Raw genomic sequence first — 21,985 nt, 5'->3', positions numbered from 1 at the left:
AAAGCAATGGAAAAATAGCAAAAATGGTCTGACCAGCTGAGTTTAAAAGTGGAGCACAGGGCCTGACAGTGAAAGGGTTAATAATGTACAGGTCAAAATCATACAAATAAAACATTTACAAAAAAAAAGTATTACAAAGAAACAAAGAGACAATAAGCAACAGCAAGTCAAAGGGGTGAGAAATAAAAATACTTGGTTTCAGTAGAATCCAATCAGTCAAGCACGATGGTACATTGGCTCTCAGACAGCTTGACAGGTATCCCTTGGTTTGATGTTAAACAAGATCTGTCCACTGCCAAGGCAGCCCCTGTTGGTAAGATAGAAATTACTTGACCAATCATCCAGTCTAAGGTGTGGTTTTGGGATGTCATTAGGTTTACGACCAGGTCCCAGATACAGTTTTCTGGAGGTATTAATATATTTAAATACCTACATGTTAAAGTCTGCTAATGTGTGTATTATTGACCACCATGGAATTGGCTTAGAAACAAATGTAAATATGACAGGTTTCAGATTTCTACTTTACCTAGCAGGGTTATTGTGTCTTGCAGGCTCCCCATATTGTCCAATATAGGGGTGTTTGGACTAAAACACTACTAATTAACTGATGAAGGTAAATATGTCCTTGGTCTGGCTGTACTGTCATTATTCCAGAAGTTATGAAATATTCTGGGATTATAGAGAGGAAGAGACAGAAATGTGGATTACTAGAGTCTTAAGCCAAGGTTTTTATGATAGGGGGTGAACTGGCAGGTATCTGTTTGTTTTCCAGATTGCTCATTTTTGCAAATTTGATGGTTTATTAGGGTTTGTGGACTGAAATGTGGATTCAGGCTAATGGCGTGAGAGGGTCTGCACCTATCCCCTCAAGGATCTAATAAAGAGGTTCTGGCATCAGTTAACAGTTTGTGTATTGTATGAACTGAAGGAGGAAGGAGGGGAAAGGTCAGCTATGTCTCTTTATAAAAAAATGGCATGGGAGACTTGTGACCTGAACAAAATGGCTGCCACATACACAGCTTTTTGTGTGCCCAGTATGCACGACCAAAACACCTTGAATTCATCATTAAATAAAAAATAGGTAATACTCACCTGCTCTGTGCAACAATTTTGCACAGAATGTACGCTTTTCTCAGTGCCTCCTGCAGCAAGCCGGGTGCTAAAAAGGCAGCTGTGCATGCGTTCTCCCGAACCCAAGCTGGGCTGTGTGTGCCGCACACTAGTACACCACTATGCCTGCCAAGAGTGGCAGGAGGTATATTAACAACTGATCTGTTACCTGCTCTATGCTTATTGTTATTATTATATATCTATAAAGTTCTTTTTTTTCCCATTTTTTATGTAATATTCATTTGTCTGTTTTCCCTCCATTGGAGTGTGCATTTTTCCATTTTTATTATTTTATTACATTCCTAACAGTGTGATTTGGTTTTAAAGCAGAAGTAAACCCATCGATTTAATAGTTTCAAAAAATAGTTAAATACCCGGAATCCCATTGGTTGTGCTCTCAACCAAACTGTCAAACCTTCCAATGGCTGGTGTCATAACTCATCACATGTGCAGCACCATGGCAGTTGAAGATTACACAGACGCCAAGATGGCAGCTTCCTTGGCTGAAAAGATAGGAGGGTTTACTTCCACTTTCAGTCCCATTGCGACCTTATTGTGTGCTGCTGGAATCGTTCCTTTGCCGCTGTACTGACGTGTGTCCCTGCCTATCTGTGTTGCCGCTGCAATGACAAACTTTCCAGTGCGTCATTTCCTGCCGGGAACCAGAAGTTGACGTGATTGTGCACTGCTGGTTCTCCGTCTGTCCAAGGTTGCGTCCCAGAGGCCATGAGTTATGGCTGCAACTTACCTTGCGTCATTATGGTACAGCAAACATCATCCACAGGAGGTACGGTCTTGTTTATTCATTTATCTATAAATTCATTTAGGCGTGTACACAGTGGGATTTTTTACATATAAGGATTATTATTATATGTTTCTACATGCAGTATATCATTTTAAATTCATATGTACATTATCAATGTCTATTTTGCGTTTTTTGCATATTATTGAAGTGTACCTTTGACCTTTAACCCAGTCGTTGTCTTAGACTGCCCCTCTCCATGGGCAGTATTGAGGCCAGTAGAGAGAGTATATACAGTGCATCCGGAAAGTATTCACTGTGCTTCACTTTTTCCTCATTTGTTATGTTTCAGCCTTATTCCAAAACGGATTAAATTCATTATTTTCCTCAAAATTCTACAAACTATACCCCATAATGACAATGTGAAAGAAGTTTGTTTGAAATCTTTGCAAATTTATTAAAAATATAAAATTGAAAAATCATATGTACATAAATATTCACGGTCTTCCATGACACTCAAAATTGAGCTCAGCTGCATTCTGTTTCCACTGATCATCCTTGACATGATTCTACATTTTGATTGGAGTCCACCTGTTGTAAATTCAGTGGATTGGACATGATTTTAAAAGGAAAAACCCTGACTATATAAGGTCCCACAGTTAACAGTGCATGTCAGAGCACAAATCAAGCCATGACGTCCAAGGAATTGTCTGTAGACCTCCAAGACAGGATTGTATCGAGACACAGATCTGGGAAAGGGTACAGAACAATTTCTGCAGCATTGAAGGTCCCAATGAGCATAGTGGCCTCCATCATCTGTAAATGGAAGAAGTTTGGAACCACCAGGACTCTTTCTAGAGCTGGCCATCTGGCCAAACTGAGCGATCGGGGGAAAAGGGCCTTAGTCAGGGAGGTGACCAAGAAACCGATAGAGCTCCAGCCTTTTTATGTGGAGAGAGGAGAACCTTCCAGAAGAACAACCATCTCTGCAGCACTCCACCAATCAGGCCTGTATGGTAGAGTGGTCAGAAGGAAGTTGTTCCTCAGTAAAAGGCACATGGCAGCCTGCTTGGAGTTTGCCAAAAGGCACCTAAAGGACTCTCAGACCATGAGAAACAAAATTCTATTGTGTGATGAAACAAAGATTGAATTCTTTGGCCTCAATGGCAAGCCTCATGTCTTGGGGAAACCAGGCACCACTCATTCCCTGGCCAATACCATCTCTACAGTGAAGAATGGCTGTGGCAGCATTATGCTGTGGGGATGTTTTTCTGCAGCAGGAACTGGGAGACTAGTGAGAATTGAGGGAAAGATGAATGCAGCAATGTACAGAGACATCCTTGATTAAAACCTGCTCAAGAGTGCACTGAACCTCAGACTAGGACAAAGGTTTATCTTCCAACAGGACAACGACCCTAAGCACACAGCCAAGATAACAAAAGGAGTGGCTACGGGACAACTCTGTGAATGTCCTTAAGTGGCCCAGCCAGAGCCCAGACTTGAACCCGATTGAACATTTCTGGAGATATCTGAAAATGGCTGTGCACCGATTCTCCCCATGCAACCTGATGGAGCTTGAGAGGTCCTGCAAAGAAGAATGGGAGAAACTGCCCAAAAATAGGTGTGCCAAGCTTGTAGCATCATACTCAAAAAGACTTGAGGCTGTAATTGGTGCCAAAAGTGCTTCAACAAAGTATTGAGCAAAGGCTATGAATATGTATGTACATGGGATATTTTTATTTTTTATTTTTAATAAATTTGCAAAGATTCAAACAAATTTATTTTACGTTGTCATTATGGGGTATTGTTTGTCGAATTTTGGGGAAAATAATGAATTTAATCAATTTTGGAATAAGGCTGTAACAACAAAATTTGGAAAAAGTGAAGCGCTGTGAATACTTTCCGGAAACACTGTATATATTAATGCATGGTTGCGCTGGCCAGCCTAGCTCGGAAGTAGGGGGCACGCTCCTGAAATGTGTCAGCTTACCAGCATATGGGGGTGCCTGTTGGGTTATGTGATTCCTGCACTGCATGGTTTTAATGTTTTTGTTCCTTCCACCTTTGTGACTACCCATTTTGTTTTCTTCCACGTTTTTACACATTAAATCTCTGGTAATGCAGTAGGCGTTTGCACCCTCCTGTGTGTTTTTTTATTTAAAGCTGCTCTGTGCTGTGCCTGTGATAGACACAGCACAGAAAAGTACAGCTGCACACTCCAGATTCCTCTGCACTGCTCACTGTTCATTATTTCCTGTAAAGATCAGAAGTTCAGGGAAACAGTACTGAGAAAGCAAAAAAAATTTAATAAACACTGTAGCATCCCACAAAGTCCAGTATTAAACACACTCAGCAGCGCTGAATATGCTTCCACATATCTTATATCACATATTCATGTATCTGCTGCTGTCTTCCCGGCATTCGGCGGCGAGTTCCGGAAGTGTAGCGGTCGCGTCTAGAGTATCCACGGAGACAGCGTGCTTACAACTCTGACGCGTTTCGTCATAGAGACTTCAACCGAGGACCTAGATACTCTAGACGCGACCGCTACACTTCTGGAACTCGCCGCCGAATGCCGGGAAGACAGCAGCAGACGCGGTGAGATAGCGTAGCGTCAGAGACCCTTAATATCATACATGCTTTTGGATGTTTTACTTGATATAAGCAGATTTTGATTGGGGGGAACGCAATGTGTGTATTATATCTGAAATAAAAGTTTTAAACGTTATTACACTATCGGTGTCCCATATCTGCTTTCCATCCATTGGTGGCTTGATGTCATGTGATCCGGATGTCTGAGGAATACCTAGAGGCTTCCGATTAGATTGGGAGAGGCAGTACCATTCAAGGATGGCTATTAGAAGCTGAGGAGGTCTTGGAGTGAATATATAAATAGCCTGATTTCTACTGTATATCTGGTGAGTGCCCACTGCTATGGGGTGCACTGGAGGTGTGGTGAAGGATATAGTACATTTCTATCCATACAGGCACTGGGAGTACCACCATTTGTCAAGTCATATTGAATATATTGGACCTTTTTGGGGTCACACTTAATTGGTCATATAACAGTATACGGACAATTTTTCACTTCTGTCACTTATGTCTCTTTTCATGCAAATGTATCACGGACATTAAGCAATTAATACTTGATATGTGGAAGCATATTCAGCGCTGCTGAGTGTGATTAATACTGGACTTTGTGGGATGCTACAGTGTTTATTACATTTTTTTTTTTATTTTGATACTTTTACAGCAGCCGCTATCAGCGATATATAATTTTATGTACTTTAAGCACTATATTATTGGCCTTTAGCGCTGGGTGAGTGTTTGTCGGTCTTTGGTCAGCAACCACTTTTCTTATAGTACTGAGAAAGCAGGTGTAAGAATCTTAAGGTGGAGCTCCACCCAAAAGCAGACGCTCCGCTTGTTTGCACCCTCCCCCCTCCACTGCCACATTTGGCACTTTTGTGGGGGGACTGGGCAACTGTTTTATTTTTTTTTGGGTAACTGGTTTTGACAGGTACCCACTTCTACTTCTGGGTAAGATCACCTCGGCGATCTTCGAGCATTTCTGGGCCCTTCCTTCTCCACACCGCTGCCTTCTGGGACACACACAGGTCACAGAAGATGGCGGGACCATTCTAAAAGTGCAGCTGCTGAATTTTTTTTTTTTCAAGACTGGAGCTCCTCTTTAACAAATAGTTTACTGGGAAAAGTTTATTTTATTGTGCTCAATGTGTTAAACTAAAAAATGTTGAAAGTATAACTAAAGGCAAAACTTTTTTTAGTTTTGGATAGAGTGGAGAGGAAATTGACACCTAGTTTTTACTGTTGATCCCCTGTTAGGGAGATTCACTCTCTCTATTTGTCCTGTTTATCATTATCATTGAAAGGGAAACTAAAAGAAAATCCCACATTTTGGGTTGGGTCATAACAGTAATAGAGGGGAAATCTAACAATAGGGACACTGGTCCTGGTGACCTGGGAGGACCCAGGGGATTCCCATAATTTGCACAGATTTCCTATCACTTATTGTTTTGGCTATGGGACAGGAATGAAAGTAAATATCCCCCAGTGGGACACAGATGGCAAAAAGTGACAGGGATTATAGCTCTCCATTACTATATCCAAAATAAAGTATGATTTATCTTTAGTTCTGCTTGAAAGTTTATTACTGCATTAACCACTGGAATGTCCTTCGGTTTCAGTAGTTATACCGGGATGATGCCTGCACCTATAGGCATCATCCCAGTATCATTCTTTTCGGCTGGTGATTCTCTTTAATGCAGAAGTGATTTGAGTGGCTAATTAGCCACTCAATCACTTCTGCGGGTCCCACACCCCTCCTGCCACCACTGCCTCTGCCGGGCTCTCCGGTCCCATTGTGGAGGCTGGGAGCGATGCAGTCGGCAGCAATGGATGCCCTGTACAGAGAGAGAAGAACTGACATCGATCCCCTCTCTGTAACCCTGGAAACTGGGAGCAACGAGTAGTTTGTCACTTCTGGTCCCGCCTCCTTTCTAGTTTCGCCCACCAGTGGCCAGGAAAGCAGCCAATCAGACCAATCTGTGTCTGATCGGCTGCATGGGATGCCAAAGGAGAGATTTGGGGTCTAATAGTAAAAAAAAGTGTAAAAAATAAAGTTTTGTATGAAATAGATGATAATAAAAAAAATAAATAAAGTATCCTCGTCCCCCTGTACTTACTGGCTAATGCAAACACTTACATTACTCCCATGTGAGGTATTGTAGCGAATGTCAGATGAGAGCAATAATTCTAGCACCAGACCTCCTGTGTAACTCTAAGCTGGTAACCTGTAAAGGCATTTAAAGCGTCGCCTATGGAGAATTTTAAAGCGGAGTTCCACCCAAAAGTGGAACTTCTGCTTTGGGTAGTCCTAACCCCCTGACATGCCACATTTGGCATGACATTTTTTTTGGGGGGGGGAGCGGGTACCTAGTTTTGACAGGCACCCGCTCCCACTTCCGCTTGGAGCGCCGCCGCGGCCTGAGTGGAAGTTCTCCTCTCCCCCTCCCTCCCTGCAATCTTCTGGGACATGTCAGAGGTCCCAGAAGATTGCCGGCCATTCAAGACGCACAGTGCAACTCGCGCATGCGCAGTGCGTACCCGATTTTGAAGCCGCAAGCTGTCACAGCCTAGTGCCCACACCAGTGATGCCGGCGCCGCCAAGACCAGAGGGAGAGGATCGAGGCTTCGGGTGGCTGCATCGCTGGACCGTGGGACAGGTGAGTGTGTGTTTATTAAAGGTCAGCAGCTACACTTTTTGTAGCTGCTGACTTTTAACCACTTTAACCACTTGCCGACCGCGCACGACTATCTACGTCGGCGGTCAGCCCCTCACAGGCAAAGCGACGTAGGTCTACGTTGCTAGCCTGTGAGGGTCTAGGGAGCGAGCACGCACCGCCGGAGGCGCGCTCCCGCTCCCGCGTGGTCACGGACCCCCCCCGCGCGTGTGACCTGCGGACCCGATGTCCGCCGGTCACTCTGCGATCGTCAGGGGAGAGGGAGAAAGTCAGGCGGCTTGTGTAAACAAGCTGCCTGTCATTCTCCCCTGTGTATGAAGGATGATCATACGGTTCTACTATGTAGAACCGTTGATCACTGTTCATACATCTGAAGCCACAGCCAATCACAGTAGAAAGCACGCCCCTAGGGACACACACAGCCCCTCCCTCTCAAATAAAGTTAACCCCTTCATTGCCAGTGTATTTTTACAGTAACAGTGCATATGTATAGCACTGATTACTGTAGAAATGTCACTGGTAACCCCAAAAGTGTCAAAAATGTCAGTCAAGGGTCCGATCTGTCCGCTGCAATGTCGCAGTACCGCAAGAAAAATCGCAGATCGCCGCCATTACGCGTTGAAAAAAAAAACAACAAAAATGACAAAAATCTTTGTTAGTAAACGCGATAACTTTTGCGCAAACCAATCAAAATACGCTTTTTGCGATTTTTTTTACCAAACATAGGTAGCATAAAACAAATTGGCCGAAAATGTTAAAAAAATTTTGATTTTTACATTTTTTTTGGGGGGAATTTCATATAAAAAAAATGTGAAAAATATTGATATTTTTGCAAAATTTACACTCTTTTTTTTGTTTATAGCGCATGATCAAAAAATCGCACAGGTGATCAAATACCACCAAAAGAAAGCTCTATTTGTGGGAAAAAAAGGACGCCGAAGTCGTTTAGATACAGCGTCGCACGACCGCGCAATTGTCCGTTAAAGTCACGCAGTGCCGAATCGCAAAATACCCCCTGGTCAGGAAGGGGGTAAAATCTTCCGGGGCTTAAGTGGTTAATACAGGGCACTTTCCTCCCTTCCTGCCCAGGCCAATTTTCCCCTTTTAGCGCTGTTGCATTTTGAATGACAAATGTGCAACACTGTACCTACACCAAATTTATGTCATTTTCCCCCCACAAACAGAGCTTTCTTTTGGTGGTATTTGATCACCTCTGGGTTTTTTCCTTTTTGCTAAAAAAATAAAAAAAAACGAAAAGTTTGAAAAAAAAAAAAAAGTTTTTTTTGTTTATGTTATACAATTTTGTAAATAAATAAGTTTTTTCCTGCACTGATGAGACTGCACTGACAGGCACTGATGAGGAGGCACTGATGGGGTGGCACGGATGGGGTGGCACTGATGGGGTGGCACTGATAGGCGGCACTGATATGCGGCACTGATAGGTAGCACAGATATGCAGCATTGGTGGGCACTGATAGGCGGCATTGATGGGCACTGATAGGTGGCACTGACGGGCACTGATAGGTGGCACTGATGGGCACTGATAGGCGGCACTGGTGGGCACTGATGGGCGGCACTGATGCGCACTAATGGGCACTGATAGGCGGCACTGGTGGGCAATAATGGGCACTGGTGGGCGACACTGAAAGATGGCAATGATGGGCACTTGTGGGCAGCACTGATAGGGAGGGCACTGGCTGGCAGCACTGATGGGGAGGGCAATGGGGGCTCCCTGAGCCCTGATTGCCATCCCTGGTGGCCATAGTGGGCATCCCTGGGGTCATAGTGGGCATCCCTGGGGTCATAGTGGGCATCCCTGGTGGTTCTAGTGGCATCCCCCCCCGAGGGTCTGCACTGGTAATCAATGATCTGATTACCAGTGCCGACCCCCCCCCCCCCTGTCAGGGGAGCCGCCGATCGGCGCTCCTTTACTCGTGCCTGTCAGGCACGAACTAAGGAAAGCCGATCAAAGGCTGTTCCTGTTTACTATGTGACCAGTCGTGATTGGACACGGCTGATCACATGGTAAAGAGCTACGTCAGTAGTCTCTTTACCGAGATTGGAGATGCAGGGTGTCAGGCTGACACCTCGCACCACCGATCGCCGCTCTGCGGGGGGGCGCGCAGAGCTGTATTATCCTGCCGCCGTCATATGACGTCCGGTCGGGATAATACAACCACATTCCCCCCGTCAATCTAGGGCGGGCGGGCGGGAAGTGGTTAATAAACACAGAAAAGGCTGGAACTCCGCTTTAAGCTCTTTAGTTTGCCGCCATTCCACGGGCAGACGCAATTTTAAAGCGTGACATGTTAGGTGTCTATGTAACATCATCTTTCACATTTTACAAAAAATTGCACTAACTTTACTGTTTTTTTTTTTTTAATCTATGAAAGTGTTTTTTACCCCCTAAAAAAATTGCATCTGAAAAACCGCGAATACTGTGTGACATAACAAATTGCAACACCCACCATTTTATTTTATAGGGTCTTTGCTAAAACATATATATATATATAATGTTTTGGGGTTCTAAGTAATTTTCTAGCAAAAAAAAAAGTAGATTTTTACACGTAGGAGGGGAGAGTCAGAAGAGGTCTGGGAAGGAGGTGGTTAATGACAAAGTAAACAAACCCATAGCAGAAATGTAGAAACGTCCCTGGTTGATAGATGAGGTGTGAGAGCTGAACTGGTTAATGATATTTCTGTGTTCAATGCTCACATCTCTGAATTCCCTGCAAAGCCTGAGACGAGTGGCAGGCCTACAGGAAGAAGCCGGGACAGGAAGTGGATGCTGTGCTCTCTTGTCATGGCAACGCGAGAAGCTGCTGCTCTTCCTGTGCGCGGAACTGGAAGATGGGAGTCAGGTTTCCGGGGGAAGGGAAAGGTAGTGCACCCATAGAGGATACCAGGGGAAAACGTGACTGTCAGGACACAGGTGAGGGGCGAGAGTGAATGTTCGAGGACATACAGAAATAGGACGACTGCTGAGTGACAGAGAGGGAAATGGGACATTAGGTAACAGTGATAGAGACTGCTGGGAGAGGGAGAGACCTCTGAGGGAGACTCAGAAAGAGGTCTCCTATATGACAGCTGAATGGAAAGTGCAGAGAGACAACAAACTTTGCATCCTTTTACAGAAAGAGTTACCACTAATGATAACAGGTGTGTGATCTACATACAGTGCTCAGATGAGATCCACTTAGCCAGAAAACACAAGTTTACCATGACAACATTACCAGAAAAATGGGAACAGGTATGCAATTCTCCACAGTAGTCTGCCCCTTCCTTCCTTCCACACAGCAGTCACATTCTCTGCTGAGTCTTTCTATCACTCTGGAGTCTACCTCTCTTTCTAGCAGTCTGCGTGTGGTGGTTGTCACTCTCAAGCAGGGATCAGCAGCCCATCGATCACGGGTAGGTGACAAGTAGACCACAGTCCTTACTTGCTTACCCCGGGAACTTGTACAGGAGGGGCGGCATTTACTGGTACAGATTCCCTTTCCTTTCCTTCTGCAGCCACTGAAACCTGCCTCACTTCTCTGTCCCGCTGGCATCCAGCGGCTGCAGGATTTAGGGGGATCGGTACCAGTAAATGCCACCCTCCCCTCCTGTCCCTTTCCTTTCCTCCTGCAGCCGCTAAAACCTGCCTCCCTTCTCTGTCCCGCTGGCATCCAGCGGCTGCAGGATTTAGGGGGATCGGTACCAGTAAATGCCACCCTCCCACCTGTCCCTCTTCTTTCTCTTCATTCAGGTTCTCCACCCCCCCCCCCCCCCCGTGTGCTCCCATGGTTCTTTCCCTTCCCCTGGCTTCCTCTCGTATCCTAACCTGCAAGCTGCTGTGGGGGATATTTCAGGATGGAGAGCAGGGAGCAGGGGAAGGGGCCAGTAAATTAAGTTACCAGCCCCTTCCTTTTTCTGGGTGAACAGAGTGAATGATCGGTACTGATCACTCATTTGTGAATGAACAGGAATCCGCTCAGCACAGAGCACTTCCCATTCATTTGCTGTCCAACAAAGAATGGGATTGGTGAGACTCTGACCCCAGTCCCTTTCTCTGTCTCAAAACTGAGACATCAGGGGTCTGTTTAGACCCCTGATATTTAACCAAAGACCCCCAACTATGTAAAAAAAAAAATAATACAAAGATATAATAAAAAAAAAAAATTAAAAACTTAAGTAACACAAATAAAAAAAACTACTGACACTGTCCACTGACCTGCTGACACCAATGTCTGCCCTACCGACACACCTTTAACCACTTGCCGACCGCTCACTCGAGCTCTACTGCGGCAAAGTGGTTAGTTATCATCCAGCGACGTAGATCTACGTCGCTGGACTCCTCCCCTTGTGGGCCGGAGGCTCGCTCCCGCTGTATTCATTCACAGCGGGAGTCGGGCCAGGGGAGGAGCGGCAGCGATCGCCGCTGCTCTTCCCCGATCGTCGGGGAATCGAGTTTGGAGATCCGCCCGCTTGTGTGACAGACAGGGTCAGATTGCAGGGTTCAGCATAGCTAAACATGCGATCTGTCCCTGTGTCACTCAGTCACCTCCCCCCACACGTTAGTACCAGGCATACATTACCCCTCCCTCTCCAATAAAATTAACCCCTTCCCTGCCAGTGTCATTTTTACAGTAACAGTATATATGTATAGCACTGATTACTGTAGTAATGTCACTGGTACCCCCAAAAGTGTCAAAAATGTCAGTCAAGGGTCCGATCTGTCCGCCACAATGTCGCAGTCCCGCAAAAAAAATCGCAGATCGCCGCCATTACTCGTTAAAACACCAGAAATGACAGAAATCTTTCCCTTAGTTAGTAAACGCAATAACTTTTGCGCAAACCAATCAAAATATGCTTATTGTGATTTTTTTTTTTTTTTACCAAACATAGGTAGCAGAAAACAAATTGGCCAAAAATGTAAAAAAATTTAGATTTTTACATTTTTTTGGGGGGGAATTTCATATAAAAAAATGTGAAAAATATTATTTTTTCAAAATTTACGCTCTTTTGTTGTTTATAGCACAAAAAGTAAAAATCGCACAGGTGATCAAATACCACCAAAAAGAAAGCTCTGTTTGTGGGAAAAAAGGACGTAAATTTCGTTTGGGTACGGCGCTGCATGACCGTGCAATTGTCCGTTAAAGTCGCACAGCGCCGAATCGCAAAAAGTGGCCCAGACGTAAGACAGCAAAATCCTCCGCTGGTAAAGTGGTTAAAGTAGTGCAAGTTTATATTTTTACAGTGACATTTGCTTTATTATATTTTTCTTAGTATTAAGTTAGACCTTGCTAGTTAATTTCTTAAAATTAATGGCGCTAAACCCTGCAGATCTTCAATCTCTTTCATGTTGTCAGATCGCCGATAGATCTCTCTCAAAGGTTGCCTACCCCTGCTCTCAGTTGTCTCTCTCTATCTATCACTCTGGACTCTTTCTCCATATCATTCTGGAGTCCCCTCTAGCTTGTCACTAACAAGTCTTTCTCAGTGTCATTCCGAAGTATCTCTCTCTATATCCCTATGGAGTCTCTCCTGTCACTCCCAAGTCTCTGTATGTAGTTGTCACTCCCAAGTATCTCTCACCCCTCTCTGGTTTGTCTCTCTTTCTTGTTGTCTCTTCCAAGTCTCTGTCTTTAGTTGTCACTCTCAGGTCTTTCTAACTGTCACTCTGGATTCTTTGTATCATTTTGTATTCTCTCTCTAGTTTCGCTCCCAAATCTCTCTCTCTATCTCACCAGCTGTCACTCTCTCTATCACTCTAGGGTCTCTACCTGTCACTTCCAAGTCTTTCTAGGTGTCGCTTTGGAGTCTGTCTATCTAAAGGTGTCACTCCAAAATCTTTCTCTCATTCCCAAGTATCTCTCTAGCTGTCCCTATCACTCTGCCACCTCCCTCTAGCTGTCACTCCCAAGTCTATCTCTCTTTGTAACTCCAAAGTATCTGTCTCTAGTTTTCACTTCCTTTCTCTCTCTCTCTCTCTCTCTCTCTCTCTCTCTCTCTCTCTCTCTCTCTCTCTCTTTCTGTCTGTCGGGGAGAGAGAAACTCAGGCATTACATCTAAAGAGAGAGAAAAATACATTGCCTAAGAACAGAGACCTCTAAATAGAATGAGTAACAGGCTGCTAAGAGGCAGAGAAAATGACTGCTGCGTGGGGGGATGGGGATATGTCATATGTGTGCTTACTAATTGAAGTGGATCACCAAAGAAGACTGTATGTAAAACAGCCACATCATATAGTTCTGTTATGGTATAAACTTTTGCCGACTTTTGTGAAAAGATGTACTTTTAGCTGCTCTCCACAGAAGCATGGATTTCAATTTTGGCTTGTGTGTGTGGCTTCTTTTTCTCAGTTTTAACTAAGCAGGTCTACATGAGAAGATATTTCTATTTCTCCTATAATGCAGTTGGTTTAGTATTTTGTTTTGTCTGTGCTGCTGCATTGGGCAGGGCCACAAAATAACAAAGGTTATCAGGTATTGGCCTGCAGTTTTAGTTTCATGTTTAGAATATTAGAAGGTCCTTTCAGAAGCCTTATATCTAAGAACTTTAAGTGGATGTAAACCTGAATCATGCAATTTGACCTGGCTCTAAGTCCCATGGCTTTCTCCTGCTCTGTTCTTCTGTTATCAGCATGATAATAACTTTCCATATCAACTGAGATAAAACCAGGCTAAATTTTGTGTGGGGTGGGTGCTATAAATAGATTAGCAGAGAGCTGGTCTATACACAGCAAAGCTCCTCATGTTTCTGCCTATGTTGAGAGAGGGTGTGTGCCTTTCCTCCAATCAGCTCTCTCACAGTGTATGGCCAAACTTCCCTCCCACAGGTGAATCAGGAAGAGAAAATTCTAACAGGACATGCACTTAATAAACAGTATAGAAAGCTTAGGATAGCAGATATAAAATTAAAACCTACGTAGGGAGATTTGTTTAATCTCTGTGTATCATCTGAGGCTGTTCACTTCACTGGGTATATGTGAGGGTTTACATCCATTTTAGCATGCCTTTCAGGTAGCCAGTTTTGGCAGCCAACCTGTCACGTGTGGTGTACATTTATGTGTTTTCCAGCTTCATTTGAGATTTGATTGAGATTCTTCAGATCTCTTTTTTACTGGCTTTTAGCCTGCACCTGATATCCTAAACCTCTTCAAGCTTTTTTGAGCTGTTTGCATTCCCATTGAATTTCAGGCAGATAAAAGAAAGTTCTGGCACAAACCAGTGCCCATACAATGGGGAAGGGAAGGATTTGAACCCCTATCAATTTTTACTGTTGTCCATGTCTTTGCTAGGGAGATTCACCCTGTCCATTCATCCCACTGACCATTTCATCAAGACAGAGTACAGGCGGTCCCCGGGTTACAAACATCCGACTTACAAACGGAGAGAGACAGCAGGAAGTGAGAGAAAATCTACCCCTAGGAAGGGAAATTTACTCCTGTAAGACTTGGGAAAAAGGTGTCTCCAATGACGCTTTATCACTAATCCTTGTTTCCACAACAACCCAAAATTTTCAAAATCCAATTGTCATAGGGACAGAAAGTGAGGTGAAATTTTCTGAACAGGGGTACAGACAGCAAAACAAATCATACAGGGGTGTTAACCCTTTCCTAGGCTACCCAAAAAAATAACAAATTATTATTTTGGCTGGGGCTACACTTAAAAAATGTACCTGTTCCAACTTAGACTTAAGAACAAACCCACAGTCCCTATCTTGTTTGTAAACTGGGGACCGCCTGTAGTGGGAAATCCACAATTCTACACCAATCACTAGGACAGGAGATGAAGGTACAGTATAGGTAAAGGAGATATCTTCCTTTAGGGAAACCTGTTCTGATGACAACTAAGAGGGAAATTGCCTTACTTTTAAGACCTCTTGCACACGGTACTGATGTTTGCGCTTCTCCGTTTTTGGACATAATTTTAGGTGTTTGTTTTGAGCAAATTTGTGCGTATTTGCACATATATATATATACACAATTTATATTGTGCATTTGCACACACAATACCTTCCTGCTGAAAACTCAATCATGCCTATATGCACATATTTGCCCACATCGGTGCAAAATACTGACCAGGAACGCAGATTTTCCAAATTTTTTTTACTGAGGAATACTCGGCAGTTGTTCATGTGCCTGTCTGAACAGGCAAATTGTAAATAATGGGCTATCATTTAGCTCAGCAAAAAAAAAAAAAAAAACGCTTTACTGTGCTTTTTTCAAGCTGCATTGTGCAAGAGGCCTTAGAGATTTCCCTGTTTCTGTTGTGTCACCAAGAATCTCCACAATGAAAAACAGCAAAAAAGAAACTGACAAGTGTTTTAAAGTGGTTCTAAAGGCAGAAGTTTTTTTTCTACCTTAATGCATTCTTTAATTCTCTGTGTTAAAAACCTTCTGTTTGCAGCCATCAGCATTTGAGCCCAATCTCTATCCAGAGCTGTGCCCAAGAGCAGCGTCTCCCTCCCTCCTCACAGAACAGAGAGGCAACAGCTGAAACCATTGGCTTCTGCTGCTGTCACAAGGAGGCTTGGGGTGAGGTTGAGTCCCGCTGCCTGTGTCTATAGACACGGGCAGCGCTTCTCGGGATCAAGCCCGCAGGTTTGCCACAATAAGAAGCGGTTTCCTATGGTGAAACACCTAGAAGAGGAGGGGCCAGGAGTGCTGGCAGGGGGGGGGGACCCCAGAGGAGGAGGATTCGGGCTGCTCTGTGCAAAACCATTGCAGAGCAGGAAAGTATACCATGTTTATTATCTGGAAAAAAAAAAAAACCCTTTTCAATCACTTTATACTTTCACTACACTATCCAAAATTGATAAAAAAAAGTTTTGGGTACACATTAGGTTTCCACGTGCACTGTAGGGTAGTTGACCGCCGTGCAGACAAAAAAACCCTCCAGCACTTCAGGTAGGTGGCACTCTCGCTGACTTTTAGGTATTAGAAAAATAGAAAAATCCAGCTCTCCAAGCCTCAGTTGTTTATTGGGGAGTCAACAAAACAAGTGATAAAGAAAAAGTGCCAGATACATGTTTCTTCACCTTTTGGTACTTTTTTCTTTGTCGCTTGTTTTGTTGAGTCCTCAATAAACAGCAAAGGCTCATTACGAGGCTTTGGCTTTTTCTATTTTATGAGCTATAATACAGTATCCACAGCATGCCCTCCCTATTAGTGATGTTGAGGGTCAGGTGCTGGACGGATTTGTCTATATGTTTTTTTTTTGCTGTCTGTGCCCTCATTAGGGGCATTCAATCCAATCACCAGTGTCACCAGGAATGAAAGTGAGTGTAAATCCAAAATTTTGAGTTGCCACCAGAAAAGAAATAAAAAGAGACAATGGAGATACTTGTTCCCATGGCAACTAAAGCCAACCATATATGGTTAAAAACTCAGCCGGTTCAGCAGGGACCAACTGAGATGCGAACCATCTATGGGTTGGCTAATATGTACCCAAGTCAAATGACCAACATGTCGAATTTTTGGCATGCTATTATTGCCAGTGGCTAGAACCGCTGGAAATACACATTGTATTCTCCCGGCAGTGACCGCTTCACCCCCCGCCGAGAGAACACAATAGCTCTGTGGGAGGAATTCCCCTATCAACACTGACTGTTGATGGGGAAGCAAGTGCTTTTCTATCCTGCAACTCATGATATACTTTTGTACTCTACTTTGGTAAGTGCAGTGAGTTGGGGCAGGAGAAGATGCTGCGGTAGACCGTGCAATGAATCTGCATTTCTTTAAAATGGAGCTCCAGTTTTGTTTGGATAAAACAAAACAAAATATTCCTTGCAAATGAACTAAAATATTTTTAGCTATAGTTACCTTATTACTGTCAGGTGACAGGTCCACTTTAACTAGCATAGGTACCCCTGGATCTTTTAGGTACATTACAGGTAACTCGTAATGGTTAATTGCTAACAAAGCAGTCCTGATGGCGCTGACATTCTTCTTGCCATCACATCAGTCCCTAGGTTGATATGAAGCACCCAGGTGTATCAGCTGTTGACATTGATTTTATCTATCAGGCAGCACAGTGACATGGAATAATAGCAGAGACTGCATTACTGTCCTTTAGCATCCTTGGGGAGCCTGTGCTCCATCTTCGGTACAGATAACCAGCTTGTAGTGTATTTGCTGATAGCTGACTCCTGATAACACAACACAAAACCTACATTAAAACGGAACTGAAGACAGATATAAAATATTCATATTTAATCCAGTTATATGTTTATTAACAAATATTTTAGGTTTGTTTATACATTCTCTGTGCAGCAGCACAAACTGGGAGAGTAATAACCAGTCAGCCTATGTTTATTGCACATGTGCAGGGAAAAAAGCATACTCACCAGAGGTAGGGGCAGAAGGATGCCTCACCAATACATCCCTCTATTGCATCCCACAGTGCTGTTAATACAACCTTAAGAACTGCTGACAAGAGGAAAGAGAAGAGTGGTAACCATCAATGTTGCTACGTCTTTATTGCATTCCTATTGTTATCATTTCAAACTGAACTCCAGGCAAACATATAGAAAAAGTTCAGACATACAAATATATGACAAGGATTTGTTATTCTGTCCAGCCACTTTTCTTGATTCCTATTCTTCTGCCATAGGGCAGAGGCATGGCACCACACTCACTGTTTAGGAATGCAGTGGTGCCATCTCCATGTTCACAGCCTATTAATTGGATAATGCGGAAGCAGCAGCAAACTGATCAGTTACCTCTGCTAAAGCCGGCAATAGACTGCGCAATTTACTTTTGTGCAAACGTGGATTGCTGGAAAGAAAATCACTCATTCCACCATCAAAACAGACCGTGTTAATGGGGGAATCCCTCCGACGGGGAGCCGTTGGGGCTGGGAGAACACACAGTGATTATGGCTAGCAGCTATAGCTGCTGGCAATAATTGCATGAAAAATCTGACAGGCTGGTCCCTGCTGAACTGAACGAGATTCAAAGCATCTATGGGTGACTTAAGTCTACCGTGTCCCCCTGTCATCTTGTTCTTTTTTAGCACATGTGACTGCAAGAGAGCCTGACTGGCTCCTAGAGTTTTCCCTCCCTCTGTGAGTCTGAGAGACTCTGTGCAAGTGATGAAAGCAAGAAGGATTCTGGTACTTAAGCTGCCCACAGGCTAAACAAAGTAAAAAAGAAAATTGAACAGACGCTCCCATCCACACAGGCGTGTTCCATTGTATTCTATTGATCAACAAAAACTTTCCAAAGTTCCCATTCAGCAGAAGTGGGTCGTTAGATTGACATCTGACGGGCAGGAATTGTCGTAGATGGAATTAAATTCAGCTGGTTGCTTTTGAAATGACTGAATTTCAACCCATCTATGGCCAGCATTTCCCTGGTTGCGTATGAAAATGATGTAATTTTGTATATAAATTCATAACATTATTAAAATGTATAAAAAGCAAAAATGTGGCCGTTGGGGAACCCAACCTTTATTTCCTCTCTGAGAGACCCAGCAGGAAGTAAATCTCCACAAAGAGAGGGTAATCCCGTTAGACATTTGTAACAGTTACAGGTGTTCCCCATAAGATTTCCTCTCACCTCTTGTTCCTGTGACAACTGTAACATTTTGGATTTCCCATCATTTTGTGTACCAATGACAATATTCACAGGGCAAATGGGGAGGGTTAAAGTATAACTAAAGGTAAAACTTTTTTTTTTTGGGCTAGAGTGGAAAGAGATTAGAACCCCTGTCAGATCCTATAGCTGTCTGTGTCCCTGTTCAGGAGACTCGCTATCTATCTTTGTACTGTTTACCATTAACACAGAAAGTGAAAGTAAAAGAAAATCCCACATTTTGGGTTGTCCTCTGAAATGTAATAGAGGGGAAATCTTCCAATGGGGACACTAGTTCCGGTGATCTGGGGGGTCCCCAAGGAATTCCCATAATTTGCAGCGATTTTCTCTCACTGCCTTTTTGGCTATGGGCAGGACTGGCCGAAGACACTGTGCTCCCTGGGTCCAAGAATGAAATGCTACCCCCCCCCCCCTTCCCACCCCCTCAAAAAAAAAAAAAAAAAAAAACGCAAACTAAAAGGCCCACACATCCATCATTTTATATACATATAAAATTTAGAAAATATATATACTGTTATCTTCTTCTATAACCCACCGCCAGACCGGTCCACCAAACACTCATGGTCTGTCCTCCGTCCTCCTGTCACTCCTGTGTCTGCCAAGGCCACCGCCCTAGAAGATCAAGCCTGCCCTGCGTGAGATGGGAGTGCGTTGATGTCTGACGTCAATGTGCACACCACGATCACGCAAAGGGACATTACCCGGAGGAGACCTTCGCCTCCTCATTCTCCTCAGTTTGCACTATGGGCGGCAATATGAGATAAGAAAATGCTGCCCGGGAGTCAATTTGCTACCCCTCTTAAAGTGCTATAATAAAATAGTGCAGCACTAAAAAGTTTACCAAAGATCCATAAAAAACAGATAATTGAAAGTCCAAAATCAGAGAAAAGGAAAATAAAATATGTATTTCAGTCTATAATCCAAGAACCCATATGATAGGGGGTGTAGGAAAGAATAGCACTGAAAAAGGTGAATACGAATTCACACCCGTGATGAAAGCACAAACTGCTTACCGGACAAATTTGACCACTAAGTTTTATAGGTGGTCAAATACATCACAGGGAAAACTGACGGTATCCCCAAAACCATGCACTTGGTAACACCTCTTATGCTTGTCCCGAAAGATGGATATATGAGGAAAAGCAGACAAGAACTCATAGCGTATAATGTAAAATGCATTTATTGACTATAAAAGTATTGCACTTACAATCTTCCAAGTAAAGTTCAATAAGCGAATGGTGTGTGTATAACGGCGTCCCTCCGGATCTCTCTTCCGGACTCTCTCGGTAAACCAATCATTGAAACGTGTGGGATGAGGTCACTGTCCTAAGCCCCACCCTACGCGTTTCTTCAGATATAACCTCTTCTGGGCATAGGATAAGATGGCGCATCATCATGTAGGCCAGCTATATATAGAATTGAGGCTCCATTTTAAGTACTGGATAGCCCACACGCTAGAGAAACCAAATGCCGGCAATAGAATGTATGTCAATGAAGAGACTTACGAAGAGAGAAAACGGGATCCGCATAAAGATGTATAGCGACATCTAGTGGAAAAACATAAAAATGCCTCTAATAATAAAAAATGGAAAAATAAAATGAGCGAGTTAGGAGAAGCTAATCCGCAGGAGCGCCGCACAACACATAATATAAAAATTAAAACATTCTTAGCATTATTTATAAAATAATATCACAATCCACATTTAACCCATAAGGGACATAGGATTTCATATCAAATATCCAGCGTGTGTCAAGCCTGGACATTATCAAACCACTCCAATGAGGCAATGTTTTGTCTATAGCAAAAAAGGAAGTGCCACCTGGATTGTTTCCATGATATTTAGCATAATGTCTTGATAAATTATGTTTATCAAAACCTCGCTTAATATTACCAACATGTTCAGCTAATCGTACATGTAACTCACGTTTCATACGTCCAATATATTGCATGGAACATGGACACTGAATCATGTAAACAACATATTTAGAGGTACATGTGAGAAATTTGTCAATGTCATAAATATTTTGGCCTGCATAGATTGAAAAATTAAACATTTTCTGCCTTTAAAGTTGTTAATATGGCAGATATTACACCTCCCTGCATGGAAAAAATCTTTCATGGTATGAAAAAAGGAAATAGTTTTTGCAGGGTCTATAATATTGGAAGCAACTTTATGAAGTAAAGCTGGAGCACCCCTGAATATGACAGTCGGATGATCCAGAAGTTGGGATCCAAGCACTCTGTCATTCTTCAGGATGCTCCAGTGTTTCCTAATGATCTTTTTGATAGAAAAATGTTGGTTAGAAAAACCAGTGATCATTGACTAACCAAAATTATTATTGCTGGATCCTCTTATTTTCCTCTCTCCAAATACCATAGATTCCCTGTCCATATTACCTACTTTAAAAATTGTATCATCAATATTTGCTTCAGAATAGCCCTTCTCTAAAAACTCTCTAGACTTCAGGACAGCAGGCTGTTGATAAAAGTCTGTAATTTCTGTACAGTTACGCCTAATGCACTGAAATTGACCCCTAAGCACTGCATTAAGCCAGGACAGCTAAACAATGGGATATATGCATTACGGTCTGTGTCTTTAAATTAAGTTTTAGTAATCAATTAACCTGGATATTGAGATCTAAAAAATGTATCTGGTATTGTAAAAAAAATCCCTCTATCATTATGATTGAGATACGAAAAAAAACATCTCCAAAGAAGGTAGATCTCCTTTCCACAGGAGGAGGACATCATCGATGTACCTCCTTCAAAAAATGAGGCCCTCTGGTGGGTGGTCATTAATCCTCTCCATCTCCCACCGGGCCATAAACAAATTCGCTAGGCTCGGTGCAAATTTGGCAACCATTGCAACGCCTCCATTTTGTAGGTAAAATTGACATCCAAACCAAAAATAATTATGGCCTGTGGCAAAAGTAAGCCGTTTAAGGATAAAATCCCTCTGTAGAACAGGCAGTGTACCACCCCGTTCCAGATAGTATTGAACTGCCTCCAAGCCATGTTGGTTGAAGATAAAAGTATACATCTGCTGTGGCCAATATATACCTATACTTCCACTCAATATTTTTCAACAGGTTAATGACTTGTGTGGTATACCTAAGGTGAGAAGGTGTCATCACTACAAGTGCTTTTAAATATCCATCAACCTATTTGCCTATCCTAGCAGTTACCGAATCAATGCCACTAAATATAGGGCGACCTGGGGGTTTAGATAAACTTTTATGGATCTTCGGCAAATAATACATAACCGGTACCCTGGGGGCTGAGGGTAC

The 21,985-nt window shown here is 43.1% G+C and overlaps 1 protein-coding gene across 1 annotated transcript in view; it reads left to right on the top strand.

Annotated features, from left to right (window-relative positions):
• Positions 1-9,907: 9,907 nt before the first annotated feature.
• Positions 9,908-21,985, top strand: part of AGK (acylglycerol kinase) — a 160,204-nt gene continuing 148,126 nt past the window's right edge. Inside the window, exon 1 of the mRNA XM_082256998.1 lies at positions 9,908-10,048. The gene's annotated coding sequence lies outside the window, so the exon portion shown is untranslated. The remainder of the gene's footprint in view (positions 10,049-21,985) is intronic.

This window comes from Pelophylax lessonae, assembly GCF_965119305.1.
Source record: "Pelophylax lessonae genome assembly, chromosome: 4".
Lineage (NCBI taxonomy): Eukaryota > Metazoa > Chordata > Amphibia > Anura > Ranidae > Pelophylax > Pelophylax lessonae.
Note: the sequence above shows the minus strand (reverse complement) of the source record. Positions and strands in the feature narration are given on the sequence as shown.